This window comes from Scomber scombrus, chromosome 21 (assembly GCF_963691925.1).
Source record: "Scomber scombrus chromosome 21, fScoSco1.1, whole genome shotgun sequence".
Lineage (NCBI taxonomy): Eukaryota > Metazoa > Chordata > Actinopteri > Scombriformes > Scombridae > Scomber > Scomber scombrus.
This window is the reverse complement of record NC_084990.1, coordinates 25,131,637-25,153,257: the sequence shown is the minus strand read 5'-3', so window position 1 is coordinate 25,153,257 and position 21,621 is coordinate 25,131,637. Positions and strand designations below refer to the sequence as shown.

The 21,621-nt window shown below is 40.5% G+C and overlaps 1 pseudogene; it reads left to right on the top strand.

The window, feature by feature from the left end:
• Positions 1-1,218: 1,218 nt before the first annotated feature.
• Positions 1,219-20,265, top strand: LOC134003181 (scavenger receptor cysteine-rich type 1 protein M160-like; annotated as a pseudogene).
• The last annotated feature ends 1,356 nt before the right edge of the window (positions 20,266-21,621 follow it).

The window sequence follows — 21,621 nt, the reverse complement described above, 5'->3', positions numbered from 1 at the left end:
CAGCTTCATGCTAATAAATCTAATGCAATATCATTTCTAATGTATTAATACAATATACAATTACAACAAACAATACAACACTTTTGTGTGATCAGTTTTGTATTAATTGGTTTGTAATTTAGAGGAAGGGAGTAACATTATTATAGTCATATCACATACAGCAAAGTGGAATAATAACCATTACCCCGAATAAACACAAATGTTGGTATGAGAATATTACTTAATGTGAGAAAAAGTGTTACATTGATGTTATGTTTACATTGTGCTGATCATCAGTTATGATGATGATGAAAGTCAACCCTATGGCAGGCGCAGGCCCTCCATGGATGAAAGTAGGATCCAAATATTGCATTAATCTCAGTGATGTTTACCCCCAGACATTTAAAACTGGAGTCACTCTCCAAGCTCCTTGGGTATGTGAAATATAAATATATATATATATTGATGTTGATTGATTGATTTATTTTACAGATTTTGATGGCATATCTATTGATTTTTCTATTAAATGAAACTTTAATACATTTCAATGGAATTGCTTTATAATTAAAAATGTCGTTAATGTTCAGAAGGGCTTAACTCATGTATGCTGCGTAATGTATGACAGTAAGTTGGCATCATGTGTGTAGAGTGTCTGACACACATTCACAGTAAATGGTCTCACAGAGGGGTTTTTTCTTTCTTTTCATTTTGGTAATGAAAGAGAACTAAATAACTAAATAATGTCAAAGATTTATTTTCCAAAATAATCTTATGTTTAGGCGATTTCAGTATTTCTACATTTATTTATTTATATTTTTCTGTGTGAACTGTGGTAAACTTTCATATTTCAGTTTTACTCTGAAGTAGCAGAGCAAAAGAAAATGCTGATAATCAGCAAGCTCGGACTGAGAACGGGAAGAGGGTCAAAAAAGAGTGAAGTGAGAAAACAGAAGGGTGTTTGTGGTTTGTCAGCTTCCTGTTTTAAATCACACACTTTTAGTTTTTAATAATAACAACTCAAATCTTCCTAAACAACAAACAACTGTTTAAAATGAACTAAATGAAGTTATGAGGTTTTTCTGTGACAGAAAGCATCTGAGATTACAGAGAACATATTTGTTACCATGGCAACATGTTTATTGTCGTGTTACTTCCTGTTACTCTGTCAAACTGCTTATCAGAGTAAAATCTTGCTCACGTGAGATAAAAAGAGGAAACAGATCATGTGATCAGCAGAGGAGAGCTATCGAGTCCGTCAGACAGACACAGAGACAGACGGTCTACCTGGTCATGGATCACCTGCTGATGGTGTTGGTGTTGCTGTGCAGCTCAGGTAGGACTCTGCTTTAATGATGGATGTGTGAAAGACTCAAAACCTCTTTGAAAAATACTGAATTTAAGTCAAAAGTTCACTGAAGGAAAATGTTATCAGTAAAAAGTAGTGAAATATCTTCAGTTCAGTCCTGATAGTTTCACATCGCTTCTTTTCACAGTTTAATAACTGATGTGTTAACATGGAAGCTGTAGTGGAGGCACACATTATATTTCCAGTGGACCATCTTGTTCCAGAAAAACTGACTTACGAACATTTAGAAGAAAGTTGAACAAATTCAGACTCATACGTAGCTACACAGCAGCCACATAAACCACACTGACGCTCTGATTGCTTAACAGCATGTGAAGTGCATTGATGTAGTGATCTATGCAAATAAACTGCAGACACATCAGGTGGTTAACAGTTTAAATGCTACTCTTGGGCTTAAGAGAAAAGGCAGGTGGGTGAAGGATACAAATGTTTTTTACCTCTTTTATTCCTGTCAACAACGGCAGCTTTTCAGAAAACATCACGATGTGTAAAACATCAGATGTCAGTGGAGATAAAAGATACATGGGAATTATAAATGAATCCATTAATTAAAATTAGCATCTCCTGTGGAAAAATTACTAATAAGTGGATGAGGAACAGGTGAGCAGACAAGGACAGACTGGAGGGACACTGAGGACTGATACAGGACAGGTGTGGAGGGGAAATGGGCTGGAAGGAGAGCAGGAACACAGAAGATAAAACACAGAGCAAACAACCCAAATATCAGTAAGTCAAACCAAATGAGCTAAAGGCAGAGGAAGTATTTGTACTTGTATTTTTCGGGTGACTTTTTACTTTTACTCCCTACATTTAAACACAAATATTACTTTCTACTCATTACATTGTCAAACAGGCTTGTTACTTTCAACCTCTGTGACTTTATTAAAAAGAAGACATGAAGTGCAAATAAGCGATAAAAGCCAGATCTTTGTTTTTCTTTTGGTGTGTTCGCTCTGTGTCGTCTTGGGTGGCTGCCCACATGTGTGCAGACAGTGCAGGAATATGACCAACACATGCTGTGCACTGTTTACAGAGGTGGATTATAACAGTAGTCTGTGACAGTGAGTGAGTCAGTGAGGAGAGATTAACGCCAGCAAAAAACATGAATGCTCGGCAGCGGAGATCCTAGGATCTGGGGGCCAGAAACAAGAACTGTTTCATTTATTCCATTTTTATGAGTCACATTTCAAACAAAATTCAGTGACTGCTATTCACTGCATGATCCAGCAAAAAAGGAAGCCTTCTGATTGGATGGGTCCCCCCCCCCCCCCCACAGCTAAAAGCCAGCATATAAACTGTAATAACTTGAATTGTGATGACAAAAATAAATATCTACATAAAAAAGATGAACAGATCAGAGGAAGAAGGGGGAAGGAGAAACACGTGTTTCTTTAAGTCTCCCGCGTCTTTCCTGGCACAATAACTAGTGAAAAAGCATCGTTTACGATGTGCAGCTTGCTTTTGTCCGACTCGGGTGATGTCATTGGCAGGAAGTGACGTCAGGCGCCTCACAGCCAATCAGGGAAGAGAATCCCCCAGGGGGAATATGGGATTTTGAGTTCTGCTTGATTTTACCCAGACCAGACAAAGCCATCTGCCAGGCTTTGAAGAACCAAACAACACTGAGTGGGTTCATTCACATTTTGGGAGAAGCAAATTGAATCTAATAATGAAAAAAATCAACTATCATTATCTATGTCTACATGAATATTAAAGTCACCTACTATAATTACTTTATCAGAACTGAGGTCTGTAAAGTTGTCCAGGCTGGGTTAGGGTTAGCATCTGAGGACAACTAACAGACTACACATCTGTTACCATGGCAACGGCAGAGCATTTCTTGTCATGTACAGGACTGGCTGTTGGGAAATATTTTTTTTCTTATCAAATACACGTATTTGAGACACTTCCTGTTTCTCTGTCAAACTGTTTCTCACATTTAACCCATCCAGTCATGAAGAAATTCTGACTGTGTCGTACTGATGGTCCATCATGACTGAATTCTGACGATGATGAAAAAAAAGGCAAATATATCAAAATCTGGTCAAAGTTTAGTGAACTGAGCCTTTAACCTGCAGTTAGTGGCTTCAGTGTTGTTTGTCTTCTGGCTGATGAGGAGATACATGAGGAGGAAAAAGGGTAACTAACATACCTAAACATACCTATTTAAGAGTTGATTGTCAATAAAAAAACAACAACAACAATAAGCACAGAACAACAAAACTGAACAAATTATACAGAATTAGTGTGCAGCTCAGGCAGGACTCTGCTTTAATGATGGATGTGTGAAAGATTTCAAAACATCTTTGTAAAATGATTTAAGTCTAAATCCTGCATTCAAAAAATGTATTAGTAGTAATGAAATATCTTATTTTCAGTGTAATGGCTTAGTGAGTCATTGCTGTTTTGAGGTTTCAAGTTTAGCGATTTGACTGTTGTCATCCTGGATTTCAATGTTTCCACGTCTGAATTTTTCTTGTTCTCAGGTCTCTGCTGGAAAAAAATCTCAATCTCAATAAGACTGTCTGGTTTGGTTTTTAGCTCCGTCTTCTAGTTACTGAAAACTGAACATGTTACTTTCACATATTATAACAGTCTGTGGCATATTTGGTAAAACAGATGTAAAGTCATATTGTGGTCCACTTTGCAGGTCAGTGGTAAACTGGTCAAATGACTCCTGAGTGAGTTCAATAATCTGTGTTTTCACTGAGATGAGCTCTGAGCTGCTGGGAAGCCTCACAGTGTTTGTTCAGTTCACAGCTCTGCACCAATATTAATATTAATTGTCTGATTTTCTCTCCAGGACTCCAGGCTGAAGATGATCACCAATCAGGTAAAAACAGAGAATGTATGTCATGTGGTCTGGGAACACCTCTGATCCTCCAGGAGGAGCTGGAGGACGTTACTCACACCTCCATCAGTGGTGGACAGTCAATCTATTTGGGTTCATGACCAAATACCCTCAAACCTAACAACTCATAAAATATGTTAACTTAGATAGAGGTAACTTCAGGGTTAACTCTGGGTTTTCCGTCCTACGACGCTGGTTCACTTCTTACCGGGGTAAATCACCATGGTAACTGGTAAATCACCATGTTAACTGGTAAATCACCATGGTAACTTATGCTGAACGGCTTACCTGCTCCGGAGCAGGTTATAGTCAATCAATCAATCAATCAATCTTTATTTGTATAACGCCAAATCACAACAAAGTTATCTCAAAGCTCTTTCCACATAGAGCAGGTTCTAAACCGAACTCTTCAGTTTAATTTAAAGAGACCCAACATTCACACATGAGCAGCACTTGGTGACAGTGGAGAGAAAAAACTCAGAACCAGAGAGAGGAAGGAGAGGAGAGAGAGGAAGGAGAGGAGAGAGAGAGAGAGGAAGGAGAGGAGAGAGAGAGAGAGGAAGGAGAGGAAGGAGAGGAAGGAGAGGAGAGAGAGAAGCACATTGAAGGTCCAGATTACCTGTGAGACAACTCCGGGGAAGAAGTTTATCTTATTGATGCATTAATAGTACACGAATGTTAATGGATATAGATGATGGATAGAGAGAGAGAGGAGCAGTGCATCATGGGAGTCCCCCAGCCTATAGCAGCATAAAGTAGGAGCTGGAACCCTAAACGTAGAGAGGGTGTCTGCCCCCCCGACCCAATCTGGGATATGGTTCCAAAGGAGAGGAACCTGAGAACTGAAGGCTCTTCCTCCTGTTCTACTTTTAGAGATACTAGGAACCACAAGTAGGCCTGCATGCTGGGAGCGCAGTGTTCTAGTAGGTACATAAGGTTCTATGAGCTGGGAGCGCAGTGTTCTAGTAGGTTCATAAGGTTCTATGAGCTGGGAGCGCAGTGTTCTAGTAGGTTCATGAGGTTCTATGAGCTGGGAGCGCAGTGTTCTAGTAGGTTCATGAGGTTCTATGAGCTGGGAGTGAAGTGTTCTAGTAGGTACATAAGGTTCTATGAGCTGGGAGCGCAGTGTTCTAGTAGGTTCATAAGGTTCTATGAGCTGGGAGCGCAGTGTTCTAGTAGGTACATGAGGTACTATGAGCTGGGAGCGCAGTGTTCTAGTAGGTTCATGAGGTTCTATGAGCTGGGAGCGCAGTGTTCTAGTAGGTTCATGAGGTTCTATGAGCTGGGAGCACAGTGTTCTAGTAGGTTCATGAGGTTCTATGAGCTGGGAGTGAAGTGTTCTAGTAGGTTCATAAGGTTCTATGAGCTGGGAGCGCAGTGTTCTAGTAGGTACATAAGGTACTATGAGCTGGGAGCGCAGTGTTCTAGTAGGTACATGAGGTACTATGAGCTGGGAGCGCAGTGTTCTAGTAGGTTCATGAGGTTCTATGAGCTGGGAGCGCAGTGTTCTAGTAGGTTCATGAGGTTCTATGAGCTGGGAGCGCAGTGTTCTAGTAGGTTCATGAGGTTCTATGAGCTGGGAGTGAAGTGTTCTAGTAGGTTCATAAGGTTCTATGAGCTGGGAGCACAGTGTTCTAGTAGGTTCATAAGGTTCTATGAGCTGAGAGCGCAGTGTTTTAGTAGGTTCATAAGGTTCTATGAGCTGGGAGCACAGTGTTCTAGTAGGTTCATAAGGTTCTATGAGCTGGGAGCGCAGTGTTCTAGTAGGTTCATAAGGTTCTATGAGCTGGGAGCACAGTGTTCTAGTAGGTTCATAAGGTTCTATGAGCTGGGAGCACAGTGTTCTAGTAGGTTCATAAGGTTCTATGAGCTGGGGGCACAGTGTTCTAGTAGGTTCATAAGGTTCTATGAGCTGGGAGAGCAGTGTTCTAGTAGGTTCATAAGGTTCTATGAGCTGGGAGCACAGTGTTCTAGTAGGTTCATAAGGTTCTATGAGCTGGGAGCACAGTGTTCTAGTAGGTTCATAAGGTTCTATGAGCTGGGAGCGCAGTGTTCTAGTAGGTTCATGAGGTTCTATGAGCTGGGAGCGCAGTGTTCTAGTAGGTTCATAAGGTTCTATGAGCTGGGAGCGCAGTGTTCTAGTAGGTTCATGAGGTTCTATGAGCTGGGAGCGCAGTGTTCTAGTAGGTTCATGAGGTTCTATGAGCTGGGAGCGCAGTGTTCTAGTAGGTTCATAAGGTTCTATGAGCTGGGAGCGCAGTGTTCTAGTAGGTTCATGAGGTTCTATGAGCTGGGAGCGCAGCGTTCTAGGTTCATAAGGTTCTATGAGCTGGGAGCGCAGTGTTCCAGTAGGTTCATGAGGTTCTTTAAGATATGATGGAGCCTGACCATTAAGAGCTTTAAAAGTGAGGAGAAGGATTTTAAATTCTATTCTAGATTTTACAGGAAGTCGATGCAGTGAAGCTAAAATAGGAGTAATGTGATCTCTCTTTCTAGTTTTATCAGAACTCGTGCAGCTGCATTCTGGACCAGCTGGAGAGTCTTTAACCATTAGTTAAAGTCTTTAGAGATTTATTAGGACAGCCAGATAATAATGAATTACAATAATCCAGCCTAGAAGTAACAAATGCATGGATTAGTTTTTCAGCATCATTTTCAGACAGATGTGTCTAATTTTTGAAATGTTACGCAGATGAAAAAAGTCAGTCCTTGAAATTAGTTTTATATGGGAATTAAAGGACAAATCCTGGTCAAATATAACTCCTAGGTTCCTTACAGTGGTGCTGGAGGCCAAAGTAATGCCATCCAGAGTAGTAATAATATCATTAGATAATGTGTTTCTGAGGTGTTTAGGGCCAAGCACAATAACTTCATTTCAGTTTAATAGCAGGAAATTGCAGGTCTTCCAGGCCTTTATATCCTTAATGCATGTTTGTAGTTTAGTTAACTGGTTGATTTCATCAGGCCTTATTGATAGATATAATTCAGTATCGTCTGCATAACAATGAACATTTATTGAGTGTTTCCGAATAATGTTTTTTCCTAAAGGAAGGAGAATAGTATAACTAAAGGAAGCATATATAAGGAGAATAGTATAACTAAAGGAAGCATATATAAGGAGAATAATATAACTAAAGGAAGCATATATAAGGAGAATAGTATTAACTAAAGGAAACATATATAAGGAGAATAGTATAACTAAAGGAAACATATATAAGGAGAATAGTATAACTAAAGGAAGCATATATAAGGAGAATAGTATAACTAAAGGAAGCATATATAAGGAGAATAGTATTAACTAAAGGAAGCATATATAAGGAGAATAGTATTAACTAAAGGAAGCATATATAAGGAGAATAGTATAACTAAAGGAAGCATATATAAGGAGAATAGTATAACTAAAGGAAGCATATATAAGGAGAATAGTATAACTAAAGGAAGCATATATAAGGAGAATAGTATAACTAAAGGAAGCATATATAAGGAGAATAGTATAACTAAAGGAAACATATATAAGGAGAATAGTATAACTAAAGGAAGCATATATAAGGAGAATAGTATAACTAAAGGAAGCATATATAAGGAGAATAGTATTAACTAAAGGAAGCATATATAAGGAGAATAGTATAACTAAAGGAAGCATATATAAGGAGAATAGTATTGGTCCAAGCACTGAACCCTGAGGAACACCATGTCTAACTTTTGTTTGCATGGAGGATTTATCATTAACATTTACAAACTGAAATCTATCAGATAAATAGGATTTAAACCAGTTTAATGCTGTTCCTTTAATGCCAATTAAATGTTCAAGTCTCTGTAACAGGGTTTGATGATCAATAGTGTTGAAGGCAGCACTAAGATCTAACAGGACGAGGACAGAGAGAAGTCCATTGTCTGATGAAGTTAAAAGGTCATTAGTAACTTTTATTAGTGCAGTATCTGTGCTATGATGAGCTCTGAATCCAGACTATTGTTTGTAGTTAGCAGGAAATTAGAAAATGCACTAATTACTTTCAAATTCACTTTTCAAACTAACTCACTTTATTATTTTACTGATGACTCTCTTGTTTCTGTTCAGAGTTCAGGTTGGTGGGAGGAGCCAGTCGCTGTGCAGGTACACTGGAGCTGAAACATGGAGAGTGGAGATCAGTGAGTCCCTTTCTCTGGACCCGGAAGGAAGCAGATATAATATGCAGATATTTGGACTGTGGCTCTGCTGTTTCAACAAGAAGCAGAAATGTAGACTCAGACAGATCTGTATGGAGGATCATATCTTACTGTCTTCATTTTGGATCTGCACTGAGGGACTGTGTATCATCATCATATTTATCGTCCTCCATCGTGGAGATCACCTGCTCAGGTAAGTCCATCAGTGACTTCATCTCTGACAGTAATACTCTCCTTCCTCTGTCACAGTGATAGTTGGTGGTTTCCATTGGACTGAACTGTAAACTTATCCAGGACGACAGCATCCTAAAGGGTAGAGAAGTTAGCTTGTTCCTGGAGGCTCATTGATTCAAACTGAGACAATCTGCACCTTTAAGGATATTCACACTACAAGAGAAAGCAGCAGTAGTAGCAGTTAACAGTTACAATATACTGTATGTATATGGTGTTTCGGTGGAGTTATTATGTGACCGTTGGAAGTTATGAATCTGATCGAGTAGCTATGATATGTGGAGTTCCTCAGGGGTTAGTTGCATGAAAACAGGAGGAGTCTAATTCAGATTAGCTGTAGCTTCATCCATTATTCTACTGTGAACAGAGTTATGAGGGGCGTGACTACCTAATAACAGAGAGACTCCTCCTTTTAAACTTCTACATCTTCTTTATTTTCTGATACCATGCATTTCTGTCCACCACTGGGTCATTCTAAATAAGACATTTTCAAATCCTACAACTAACATAACATATTTTCTCTATATAAAGACTTGAGTCAGGGTATGAATGTGCTCTCTCTCTTCATCAGTTGTTACTTTCAAATTGAGAAAAAGCTTTATTGGTATGAATGTTGCAGTTAAATATTCCCAAAACTAATGATGGTCCTCTCTCTCTCCAGACTCTGTCAGGCTGGTGAATGGGACTAGTCTGTGTTCAGGCAGACTGGAGGTGAAGTCTGAGCAGTCGTGGTCCTCAGTGTGTGAAGCTGACTTTGACCAGCAGGATGCAGAGGTGGTCTGTAGGGATCTTGGCTGTGGGGCTCCTTCAGTCCTCCAGGGGGCGCTCTATGGAGAAGTGGAGACTCCAATGTGGACCAAAGAGTTCCAGTGTGGAGGCAATGAGTCTGCTCTCCTGGACTGTAGAAGATCAGACTCAGCTAGAAGAACCTGCTCACCTGGTAAAGCTGTTGGACTCACCTGCTCAGGTAGAAGAGGAGCTGGAGCTTTGATTTGTCTTCATTTCTGTTCTAATGAAACTCACTTTATTCTTTTACTGATGACTCTCTTGTTTCTGTTCTAATGAAACTCACTTTATTCTTTTACTGATGACTCTCTTGTTTCTGTTCAGAGCCTGTCAGGTTGGTGGGAGGAGCCAGTCGCTGTGCAGGTACACTGGAGGTGAAACATGGAGAGTGGAGACCAGTGATGAGTGACTCTGACTGGACCCTGAAGAAAGCAGATGTAATATGTAGATATTTGGACTGTGGCTCTGCTGTTTCAATAAGAAGCAGAAATGAAGCCTCAGACAGATCTGTATGGTGGATCAGCTCTAACTTACTTCATTCTGGATCTGAGCTGAGGGACTGTGTATCATCACATTCCTCTTCCTCCATCTTGGAGCTCACCTGCTCAGGTAAGTCCATCAGTGACATCATCTCTGACAGTAATATTGTCCTTCCTCTGTCACAGTGATAGTTGGTGGTTTCCATTGGACTGAACTGTAAACTTATCCAGGACGACAGCATCCTAAAGGGTAGAGAAGTTAGCTTGTTCCTGGAGGCTCATTGATTCAAACTGAGACAATCTGCACCTTTAAGGATATTCACACTACAAGAGAAAGCAGCAGTAGTAGCAGTTTAGAGTTACAATATACTGTATGTATATGGTGTTTAATCATTTGTATTAACACAGTGTAAACAGGGCAGTTTGCTGCTCTCTGTCAGCTCAGTGTCAGAACCATGATCAGATGTACTGACTTCACACTAGGGATCAGTTTCATTAGGATTTTATCAATACTACTACTCTTATCAATACCTCTTATTGATCTGGTTCTTTATCAATACCAATAAAAAAGCTTTATTGGTATGAATGTTGCAGTTAAATATTCCCAAAACTAATGATGGTCCTCTCTCTCTCCAGACTCTGTCAGGCTGGTGAATGGGACTAGTCTGTGTTCAGGCAGACTGGAGGTGAAGTCTGAGCAGTCGTGGTCCTCAGTGTGTGAAGCTGACTTTGACCAGCAGGATGCAGAGGTGGTCTGTAGGGATCTTGGCTGTGGGGCTCCTTCAGTCCTCCAGGGGGCGCTCTATGGAGAAGTGGAGGCTCCAATGTGGACCAAAGAGTTCCAGTGTGGAGGCCATGAGTCTGCTCTCCTGGACTGTAGAAGATCAGACTCAGCTAGAAGAACCTGCTCACCTGGTAAAGCTGTTGGACTCACCTGCTCAGGTAGAAGAGGAGCTGCAGCTTTGATTTGTCTTCATTTCTGTTCTAATAAAACTCACTTTATTCTTTTACTGGTGACTCTCTTGTTTCTGTTCTAATGAAACTCACTATATTCTTTTACTGGTGACTCTCTTGATTCTGTTCTAATGAAACTCACTTTATTCTTTTACTGATGACTCTCTTGTTTCTGTTCTAATGAAACTCACTTTATTCTTTTACTGATGACTCTCTTGTTTCTGTTCAGAGCCTGTCAGGTTGGTGGGAGGAGCCAGTCGCTGTGCAGGTACACTGGAGATGAAACATGGAGAGTGGAGACCAGTAGAGCATTATGACTGGACCATGAAGGAAGCAGACGTAATATGTAGATATATGGACTGTGGCTCTGCTGTTTCAACAAGAAGCAGAAGCGCCTCATACAGATCTGTATGGAGCATCAGTTCTGACTGTGTTCAGTCTGGATCTGCACTGAGGGACTGTGTATCATCAGATTCCTCTTCCTCCATCTTGGAGATCACCTGCTCAGGTAAGTCCATCAGTGACATCATCTCTGACAGTAATATTTTCCTTCCTCTGTCACAGTGATAGTTGGTGGTTTCCATTGGACTGAACTGTAAACTTATCCAGGACGACAGCATCCTAAAGGGTAGAGAAGTTAGCTTGTTCCTGGAGGCTCATTGATTCAAACTGAGACAATCTGCACCTTTAAGGATATTCACACTACAAGAGAAAGCAGCAGTAGTAGCAGTTAACAGTTACAATATACTGTATGTATATGGTGTTTCGGTGGAGTTATTATGTGACCGTTGGAAGTTATGAATCTGATCGAGTAGCTATGATATGTGGAGTTCCTCAGGGGTTAGTTGCATGAAAACAGGAGGAGTCTAATTCAGATTAGCTGTAGCTTCATCCATTATTCTACTGTGAACAGAGTTATGAGGGGCGTGACTACCTAATAACAGAGAGACTCCTCCTTTTAAACTTCTACATCTTCTTTATTTTCTGATACCATGCATTTCTGTCCACCACTGGGTCATTCTAAATAAGACATTTTCAAATCCTACAACTAACATAACATATTTTCTGTAGATAAAGACTTGAGTCAGGGTATGAATGTGCTCTCTCTCTTCATCAGTTGTTACTTTCAAATTGAGAAAAAGCTTTATTGGTATGAATGTTGCAGTTAAATATTCCCAAAACTAATGATGGTCCTCTCTCTCTCCAGACTCTGCCAGGCTGGTGAATGGGACTAGTCTGTGTTCAGGCAGACTGGAGGTGAAGTCTGAGCAGTCGTGGTCCTCAGTGTGTGAAGCTGACTTTGACCAGCAGGATGCAGAGGTGGTCTGTAGGGAGCTTGGCTGTGGGGCTCCTTCAGTCCTCCAGGGGGCGCTCTATGGAGAAGTGGAGGCTCCAATGTGGACCAAAGAGTTCCAGTGTGGAGGCCATGAGTCTGCTCTCCTGGACTGTAGAAGATCAGACTCAGCTAGAAGAACCTGCTCACCTGGTAAAGCTGTTGGACTCACCTGCTCAGGTAGAAGAGGAGCTGCAGCTTTGATTTGTCTTCATTTCTGTTCTAATGAAACTCACTTTATTCTTTTACTGATGACTCTCTTGTTTCTGTTCTAATGAAACTCACTTTATTCTTTTACTGATGACTCTCTTGTTTCTGTTCTAATGAAACTCACTTTATTCTTTTACTGATGACTCTCTTGTTTCTGTTCAGAGCCTGTCAGGTTGGTGGGAGGAGCCAGTCGCTGTGCAGGTACACTGGAGGTGAAACATGGAGAGTGGAGACCAGTGATGAGTGACTCTGACTGGACCCTGAAGAAAGCAGATGTAATATGTAGATATTTGGACTGTGGCTCTGCTGTTTCAATAAGAAGCAGAAATGAAGCCTCAGACAGATCTGTATGGTGGATCATATCTGACTGTCTTCAGTCTGGATCTGACCTGAGGGACTGTGTATCATCAGATTCCTCTTCCTCCATTGTGGAGCTCACCTGCTCAGGTAAGTCCATCAGTGACATCATCTCTGACAGTAATATTGTCCTTCCTCTGTCACAGTGATAGTTGGTGGTTTCCATTGGACTGAACTGTAAACTTATCCAGGACGACAGCATCCTAAAGGGTAGAGAAGTTAGCTTGTTCCTGGAGGCTCATTGATTCAAACTGAGACAATCTGCACCTTTAAGGATATTCACACTACAAGAGAAAGCAGCAGTAGTAGCAGTTTAGAGTTACAATATACTGTATGTATATGGTGTTTAATCATTTGTATTAACACAGTGTAAACAGAGCAGTTTTCTGCTCTCTGTCAGCTCAGTGTCAGAACCATGATCAGATGTACTGACTTCACACTAGGGATCAGTTTCATTAGGATTTCATCAATACTACTACTCTTATCAATACCTCTTATTGATCTGGTTCTTCATCAATACTCTTATCAGCTCTTTATATTATTATTAAATTATTACTATATTAAAATTATAATTAATGAAAGTCATGAATCCACAACAGGACTATAATGTATTTATATTTTAGAGTTAAAATTACAGAGTTTGCTGACATCAACAACAATGTTTACAACAGTGTCACAATATGAACTCAATAATATCTCCATGGAAACAAGCAGAACCCAAAACCAGATTTTACCATCCAATAATCTCACACCTTGTTTTCTTCAAGTACTGATAAAAGAACTGAGCTTAAAAATACCTCAGGTTTTTAACTGGTTAATACTGGTTCCAGTTCAGAAGCAGGTTTCAGGGGGCATCCCTACCTCAGACCAGTGTTAATAATTACAGTTCTCTGTAGTCTGAGCTGAGGTCTGATAGCATGAGCTGCTACTGCTGAAAGCAATAATCTGACAGAGGAAAACAGGAGGAGTCTAATTCAGATTAGCTGTAGTTTCATCCATTATTCTACTGTGAACAGAGTAATGAGGGGCGTGATTACCTAATAATAGAGAGACTCCTGCTTTTAAAGTACTACGTAGGCAATATTCTCAACCCTTACTCTCCATTCAAATAATCCAAAAAAGTGTTGAGTTGCTTTTTCCCCTGTGCTGATGGTTTAGAGGACTGGTTGAAATGAAGCACTCAGTCTGTTTATCATGAACTGAAGTGAGGAGTGATACAGTCACTTATATCTGTGTTGTCATGTCTCTCCAGGTCAGCAGGAGTTAGACGTCAGGACCGCAGGAGAACACTGAGATGGATTATTATCATCCCAGTTCGTCCAGCTGAAGAGGAAAGAGCCTAAGGAGCAGAGTAGGACCTCCAAGGAGCCACACAAGCCCTCAGAAGCAGAAAATCATGTTTGGTTTCCTGCCTCCTCTCATTCTCTGGTCTTTTCAGCCCAGTATGGCGATGAATGACGTCCATGTTGGTTGATTCCGCAGCTTCTGATTTACATCCAGCACTAACGCTGGATGATTGATGATTGATGAGTTTATATCTTTTTCTTTCACTGCCTCTTATATTCTATATACTACTTATTCAGCTTTAATGCATTACTACTATATTCAAAATAAGAGATTTTTGAGATAAAGAAACTGAGAAAATCAAAATTGAGTGAAATCAAATGTTTTATCTTTGTTTTGCTGTTCCTTGTGTTTCTGCTGAATGTTCACTCAGCCCTCATTTATTGTATGTTACAGCTTCATGCTAATAAATCTAATGCATCAATAACACTTTTACACCTTTTTTATTCATTTGTTTGTAATTTACAGGAAGGGAGTAACAACATTATACTCATATATATGATACACAGTAAAGAAGAACACAAAAACTTGCTCCTAAACAGGAGTCCAAAGGCCATCATGGACTTCCTCCGTCATCCAAAATGATATCAACAGAAATAACTAAGCAAATACACATATGTACATTTATGAAGTGACCAAAGAGTGTACATACAGTATACTATGTACATGTATGATATGCATATAAATATATAACCTGAAGGGGAGAAAACTAAACAAGCAGAATCTAAGAAAAAGAAAAAAGTAAAAAAATGTATAATAGCACTGATTCTCTGGAAGAGCGTAATTGTGCTGTGACCAGTACATGAGGTGGTTTCCAGTCACACGATACCAGCTAACCATTAACGCTCATCATTTACAGTTAGCTTCAATACTGCGGACATTAACAAACCATATGATAAAAAGTTCCAATGATAATAATAATAATAACAATAATTTTAAAAAAAAACAATAAAAATATTAAGAATATAAAATGCATTTTATTTATAGGCGCCTTACAAGACACATGAAAACAACAACAGCACATCAAACATAATAAAATCAACTGAAAAAGCCCGGTCTCCCCTGAGCTTTAGCTTGGATCTGGGCACAACTAAAAGCGACTGGTCATGGTGGAGGTACATGTGTTTCAATCCCTCAGATAAGTTGGCACTCTGAGATCTTGAGTGGAGAAGGGGCTACTAATCACTTCCTTGGGGTCGTCAGGTGGGCACCCTCCATTGATGTTTCGTTGATAGACTCACAACACCTCCAGAGTTCTCAACAGCATCACCTAGCATCCCAGGTGCACTCCCCTCAGCTTTCACCCTTCTTGCTGGTCATTTCGCAGCCCAGACGGAATCCTTTCTTTTCAGCCAGATCCAGCTGCTACTTCGTTCTGCATCCTCTGACAGTGACCTCACTGTTTGCCATCTTCTTCAGGAGCTTAGATGTTGAGGTGGCTATAAACCCTCTACAGCCAACCTCTACCGGGTTGACCTTGGTCCGCCAGCCTCGTTGTTCTGCCTCTGCTGCTAAGTCAGTATATGTCAATCTCTTGCGTTCACACACTTCATCAACCGCAACCTCCGACAGGACAGTTAACTCCAGTATGTGAAGGGACTTCTGCGAGGTTGACCATCGGATCATATCCAGTCTGAGGTTAGTTGTGATTATCTCTGTCAGAGCCTTTGGCCTAGGTCAACCTGCATTTTTCAGTCCTGGACGGCATCCAGGAGGGTCTCCAAGGAAGTTGTCCAGCTTCCACAAAGGAGATGGTGTTTGGGAAACTGGACGTCGGGGGAGGGAGGGCATTGGTGGTGGATATCCTTCGCTCCAAGGTAGTGGCCAGTTGTTGCAGGACACTGTTGTGCCTCTTTGCGAGAGACTGATTTTGCAGCCAGTAAGAATATGCTGTAATGTTCACGAATTTTCCTTGCATGATGGATATGCTCCTTAACTTGCTGGGTTTCAACTTCATCCTTGCCCAAGTTATGTTGGTGTTAATCTTATTCAGCAGCCACTTGGTACATGCGATGGTTGAGGTGAGGGTGGTCATATCAACCATATAGGCGCGAATGGGAGTTAGGCGCTGTCCAGAGTGCAGATGTTCTCCTCCTACCACCTATTTGGGTGTTCGAATGATTGCTTCCATAGCCGGGTCAGTGAAAAACAAGGGTTGGCAAGATGAGAAATTCAAAAATGTATTAAAAAATAGTTTTAAAAGCAGCATCAGGTTTATTAATATGTATATTTTGTGTTTCTGTTGGTTTTGTGTCATTTAAAATGACATTTGCAACATTTGTTTTTACCAAAAGTAAGACTGAATGCTCCTGAAAAGGTCCCATGGTGTAACCACAAAGAATGATAAATATTGGATATTTGAATCACCTACAGTGTGTTTAATCGGACAATAGGAATTTTGAATAATGTATCTTTAAAAGATGTGCGTGGGCAGAAAGAGAGAGGAACTGGTTCCAGTCCTCCATCATGAGTTCAGTGGTTCTGGCTCAGAGATGATGTTATTATATTATAAAGAGATCAGGTGGTTCAGATGATATTATTTTATTATGATCTCAATCTCCTGTTATAAGGCCTTCTTCACAATTTTAACAAAATAGCCTCTTAAATGGTGCTTGCACTTTGTGACACATCATGTGTATAATGTAAGATCATGCCAAACTAGTTGAAATGGTGTTTTATTGAGAATTTGAGCATTTTTTAAGAAAGTGTAATTTCTTTGGTTCAAGTTTTGATGGTTACACCACTTAAAGTCCGTGAGCCAGGGCCTCAAAATATGGAAACCGTTACAGAAAAAGTGGCAAAGGCTACCATACCATTTCTGAAAGCCTGGAATCTCAGCTTTTCAATGATGTATGATGGCCATCTGACAAGAGTAGCTGTTTTGAGTTAACACACATAATGTAAACTAAGGTTGAGAAAAATAATGCGTATAAATCAAGCAGAACACTGACAGCTGAAAATCTATATTGGACATATTGGAATATTTTTTTTATTTTGTTATGTTTGGTATCATTTTAAAGGGGAGACTCTGGACTTTCATTTAAATCCCTTTGTGAACAGTTTGGATAAGTACAGCCAACCCTGGAGCTCTTCAAACTTTTAATCACACACATTTTCCTGCCATTTCCGCCTAAGTCATCTTTGTCTTTTAATCCTGTGGCACCAGGGAGCATCAAAGAAACAAAATCCAAACACTGAAATACTGGTATGATCCTAAGGATTCAGAAAATGTATCATTTACCCATATTATCTGATTTGGAGGGGGTGATTTTCAGTGTTATATCAGACATGGCGTTTGAGAAAATAATGCCTATAAATTAAGCAGAACACTGACATAGCTGAAAATCTAAAAAACGGTATAACAAATAACAAATGAGACATGGATTCCTATGTTTTAAGGTGTGGTAAACCCAATTATGACATTGCCATTACTGAAAAAGGTCAAGGTCATGACTTTTAGGCATGATCAATGACATTTTATGACATTTTCGTACCGATTGCATCATTCAAGGCCACGACACTAATCAAACTCCTCGTCGGAATCCTCATCAGAGGAATAGGATTGTTTCTCATCAGCAAAGTCATCCTTCTGGTTTTTGCACTGTCTTGCATGGCATAGGTCAGTGCAGGCCAAGTTGTTGGCAACACACTGACATGATGGAGTGACACAGTCCCTCTTGCATGAGCAGGACAGAAACTCAAGTACTGCTTGTGGACCATTGGAGACATTGAACCAGTCTATGGAGAGCTGCAAGTCACCATCTTGGTCCACTCTAGACCACCCATGCTCAACTGGGGAAGGAACTTCAGGGTTGTTCTCGAGGCATCTTCTCCAGATAGCACCTTGATAGTTAGCTCTGAGACAGTGCTTCCTGAGAGAATCTGAGCATGGAGGTAACTGCCAGGATTCTACGCCTTTCTTTGCACAAAAAAGTGCATACCTCATTTCATTGATGTTGGTGATTCTGGACGGTCCTCTCTCTCTCCAGACTCTGTCAGGCTGGTGAATGGGACTAGTCTGTGTTCAGGCAGACTGGAGGTGAAGTCTGAGCAGTCGTGGTCCTCAGTGTGTGAAGCTGACTTTGACCAGCAGGATGCAGAGGTGGTCTGTAGGGAGCTTGGCTGTGGGGCTCCTTCAGTCCTCCAGGGGGCGCTCTATGGAGAAGTGGAGGCTCCAATGTGGACCAAAGAGTTCCAGTGTGGAGGCCATGAGTCTGCTCTGCTGGACTGTAGAAGATCAGACTCAGCTAGAAGAACCTAGAAGCTAGAAGGAGCTGCAGCTTTGATTTGTCTTCATTTCTGTTCTAATGAAACTCACTTTATTCTTTTACTGATGACTCTCTTGTTTCTGTTCAGATCCTGTCAGGTTGGTGGGAGGAGCCAGTCGCTGTGCAGGTACACTGGAGGTGAAACATGGAGAGTGGAGACCAGTAGAGCATTATGACTGGACCCTGAAGGAAGCAGATATAATATGTAAATATTTGGACTGTGGCTCTGCTGTTTCTTCAGAAGCCAGAAATGAAACCTCAGACAGATCTGTATGGAGGATCAACCCTTACTGTCTTTATTTTGGATCTGACCTGAGGGACTGTGTATCATCAGATTCCTCTTCCTACATCGTGGAGCTCACCTGCTCAGGTACGTCCATCAGTGACATCATCTCTGACAGTTATATTTTCCTTCCTCTGTCACAGTGATAGTTGGTGGTTTCCATTGGACTGAACTGGAAACTTATCCAGGACGACAGCAACATTCAACTTCTCAAAGAAGAAGAAAGATTCATCATCTCTCTGTATTTACAGACCTGCTGCTTCAGCCAATCATCTCTCTGTATTTACAGACCTGCTGCTTCAGCCAATCATCTCTCTGTATTTACAGACCTGCTGCTTCAGCCAATCATCTCTGTGTATTCTACCATGGACGGGGTCTCCGGGGCCCAGCAGCAGGGGTTTCAGGTTCTCCAGGGCTCCAACTTCACCATCAGCTGCTCCGTCCAGCCTCAGTACCCAGGAGGCTCCTTCCAGCTCACCTTCACCTCCTCCAACACAACATACAACTACACCCAGCCAGCTGTCAATCACTCTGCTGACTTCCTGTTTCCTGCTGCAGACCCCGCCCACCAAGGAAACTACAGCTGTGTTTATGGCGTCTATGTTTTTTCTCATAACTTCTCCTCTGAGAGTCGTCTCCCTTCGTCTGTCTTCCATGTTTGATAAAAAGTCATGAGGCAGCAGGAGCGACCCAGCGACCTACAGAGAGCTGAGTCACAGTCTGATGAAGGAGCTGTAAACTGTTTCCTTCCCGGCTTCTTTAACATTATTCAACCATAACAACTGTGTTGTAGTGGAAAGTAAAAGTGAAGCCAGATAAGCACTATAATGATAATAAACAGGGCTTTACATGATGAACTCAGAGCTTCACCAGGATCACATCTGATTTAACTGCATGTAAAGATGTTGACTGTTAACAATCAGTTGAATCATTTTAACCAGACAGGAGCTTTAAGGAGAGAATCAGCAGACTTTCATTCATTCTTTCAAAGCAGCTGTGAACACATTAGTGGTTTTTGTTGAACATCATCAGCATACAGAGAGGATCAGATGAACTTATTCTCTAAGAGCTGAATCAACAAGCTGCTTCAGACTTCACTGATTTTAGGAGATTTAACATCAGTAAAGTTCCTGTTTGATGGGAGCTGTTGTCCTCATGATGTCAGGTGATCTAATGTGATGACTGAATGTGTCTCATCAGATCCAGATGAGAAATCCTCAGATAAGACACCTTACAGAACAGGTTCTATCATCCCACCAGTCGTCCTGCTGGTGGCTCTGCTGTTGGTCGTCATTATCATCTATTTCATCCTGAAGGTACTGAACATGTTTGTTTAGAGGACTGGTTGAAATGAAGCATTCAGCCTGTTTATCTTGAACTAGAGAGAGGAGTGATGCAGATCTGTGTTGTCATGTCTCTCCAGGCCAGCAGGGGGCAGAAGTCAGACTCACAGGAGGACACTGAGATGGATTATTATGACCTCGGTGTTTCCAGAGCTGAAGGAGAGCCGGCTGAAGAGGAAGAAGCTCAGGGAGCCCTGACAGCAGTTGGTCATCACCAGCACCAACGCTCCAAAACAGGAAGTAGTGAGACCTTTATTGAGCCCACTAGAAGAAGAGCAGAGAGGAGATCTGATTGGATGATTGATCATTTATGAGTTTATATCTTTTTTCTTCACTGCCTTTTATATTCTATACACCACTTATTCAGCTCAAATGTGTTATTGCTATTTTCAATATATTTGATTTTTGAGAAAAAGAAAAATGACAAAAATCAAAATCAAGTGAAATCAAATGTTTTATCTTTGTTTTGCTATTTTATCAGATGTGTTTCTGCTGAATGTTCACTCAGCCCTCATCTATTGTATGCAGAGCTTCATTATTGAATGTTTCACTTGTTTATTGAGAGAAAAAAACCCAAATCAATGAAACTCCAGTCCACGTTTTCACTGATACCGACGGCTTCTCACATATTGTACACGTGCACGTGGACATACACACACACGTGCGGTGCTGCTGATGCTCGTTGTTGGTGATGCACAGACACCAGGAAGCTTATGTGGTCAAACACTGTCACAATAAAATGTTCAGGACATTAATAACTTACTGAAACTAAATATTAGTATTTTGTCGCCTTTGTTTCTGTCTCTACAGACTATTCAGTTAGCTAAGAAGTGCTAATGCTACGTTAGTAAATAGTGAAAAGATGAGCAGGATGGTTACTTTTATTTGATTGTTACTGTAGAGAGGACCGGTCTGTTTTTGGTTATGTGTGTATACATATATATATATATATATTTATATTTTAACATTCTCCATATATGGCCGGATAATGTTAGGAAATGATTGAGTGTAAGGAGCAGTGATACCGTTCTAACAGATATTCATCTTGGAAGGGTGTTTCAGTTACCATGGTGACTGACTCAGAGTTTCAGTTACCATGGTGACTGACTCAGAGTTTCACTCATCTCAGGATTAACTTACTCTGAGTTTTCCACATAAACGGCTTTCTGGAAACACACCTGAGTCTCTGATGGACAGCAGCTGACTAATAAAAGCTGCTGACTCATTTATAAACTGGCTCATAAAACTGACAAATTATTCTATTCATTCTCTGTCAATGGAAATATTGAATAGGAAACATTTCAGTCAAGGTTCATTAAGCTTTTCATTGTCTTCTAATATGTAGGCCAAACACTTCCTCTGGATGGAATTACAAAATGTACCCATCGTTTTCCTCCCAGTATAGTCAGCCCTGTTATAAGGAACCAGAATACAGGAAATTACAGCTACGCTATTAAAATGATTGTGTTAAATGTGTTATTACTATTTTCAGATTAATAGATTTTTGAGTTGAATAAAACTGAGAAAAATCTAAATTGAGTGAAATTAAATGTTTTATCTTTGTTTTGCTGTTTCTTGTGTTTCTACTGAATGTTCACTATTGTATGTTACAGCTTCATGCTAATAAATCTAATGCAATATCATTTCTAATGTATTAATACAATATACAA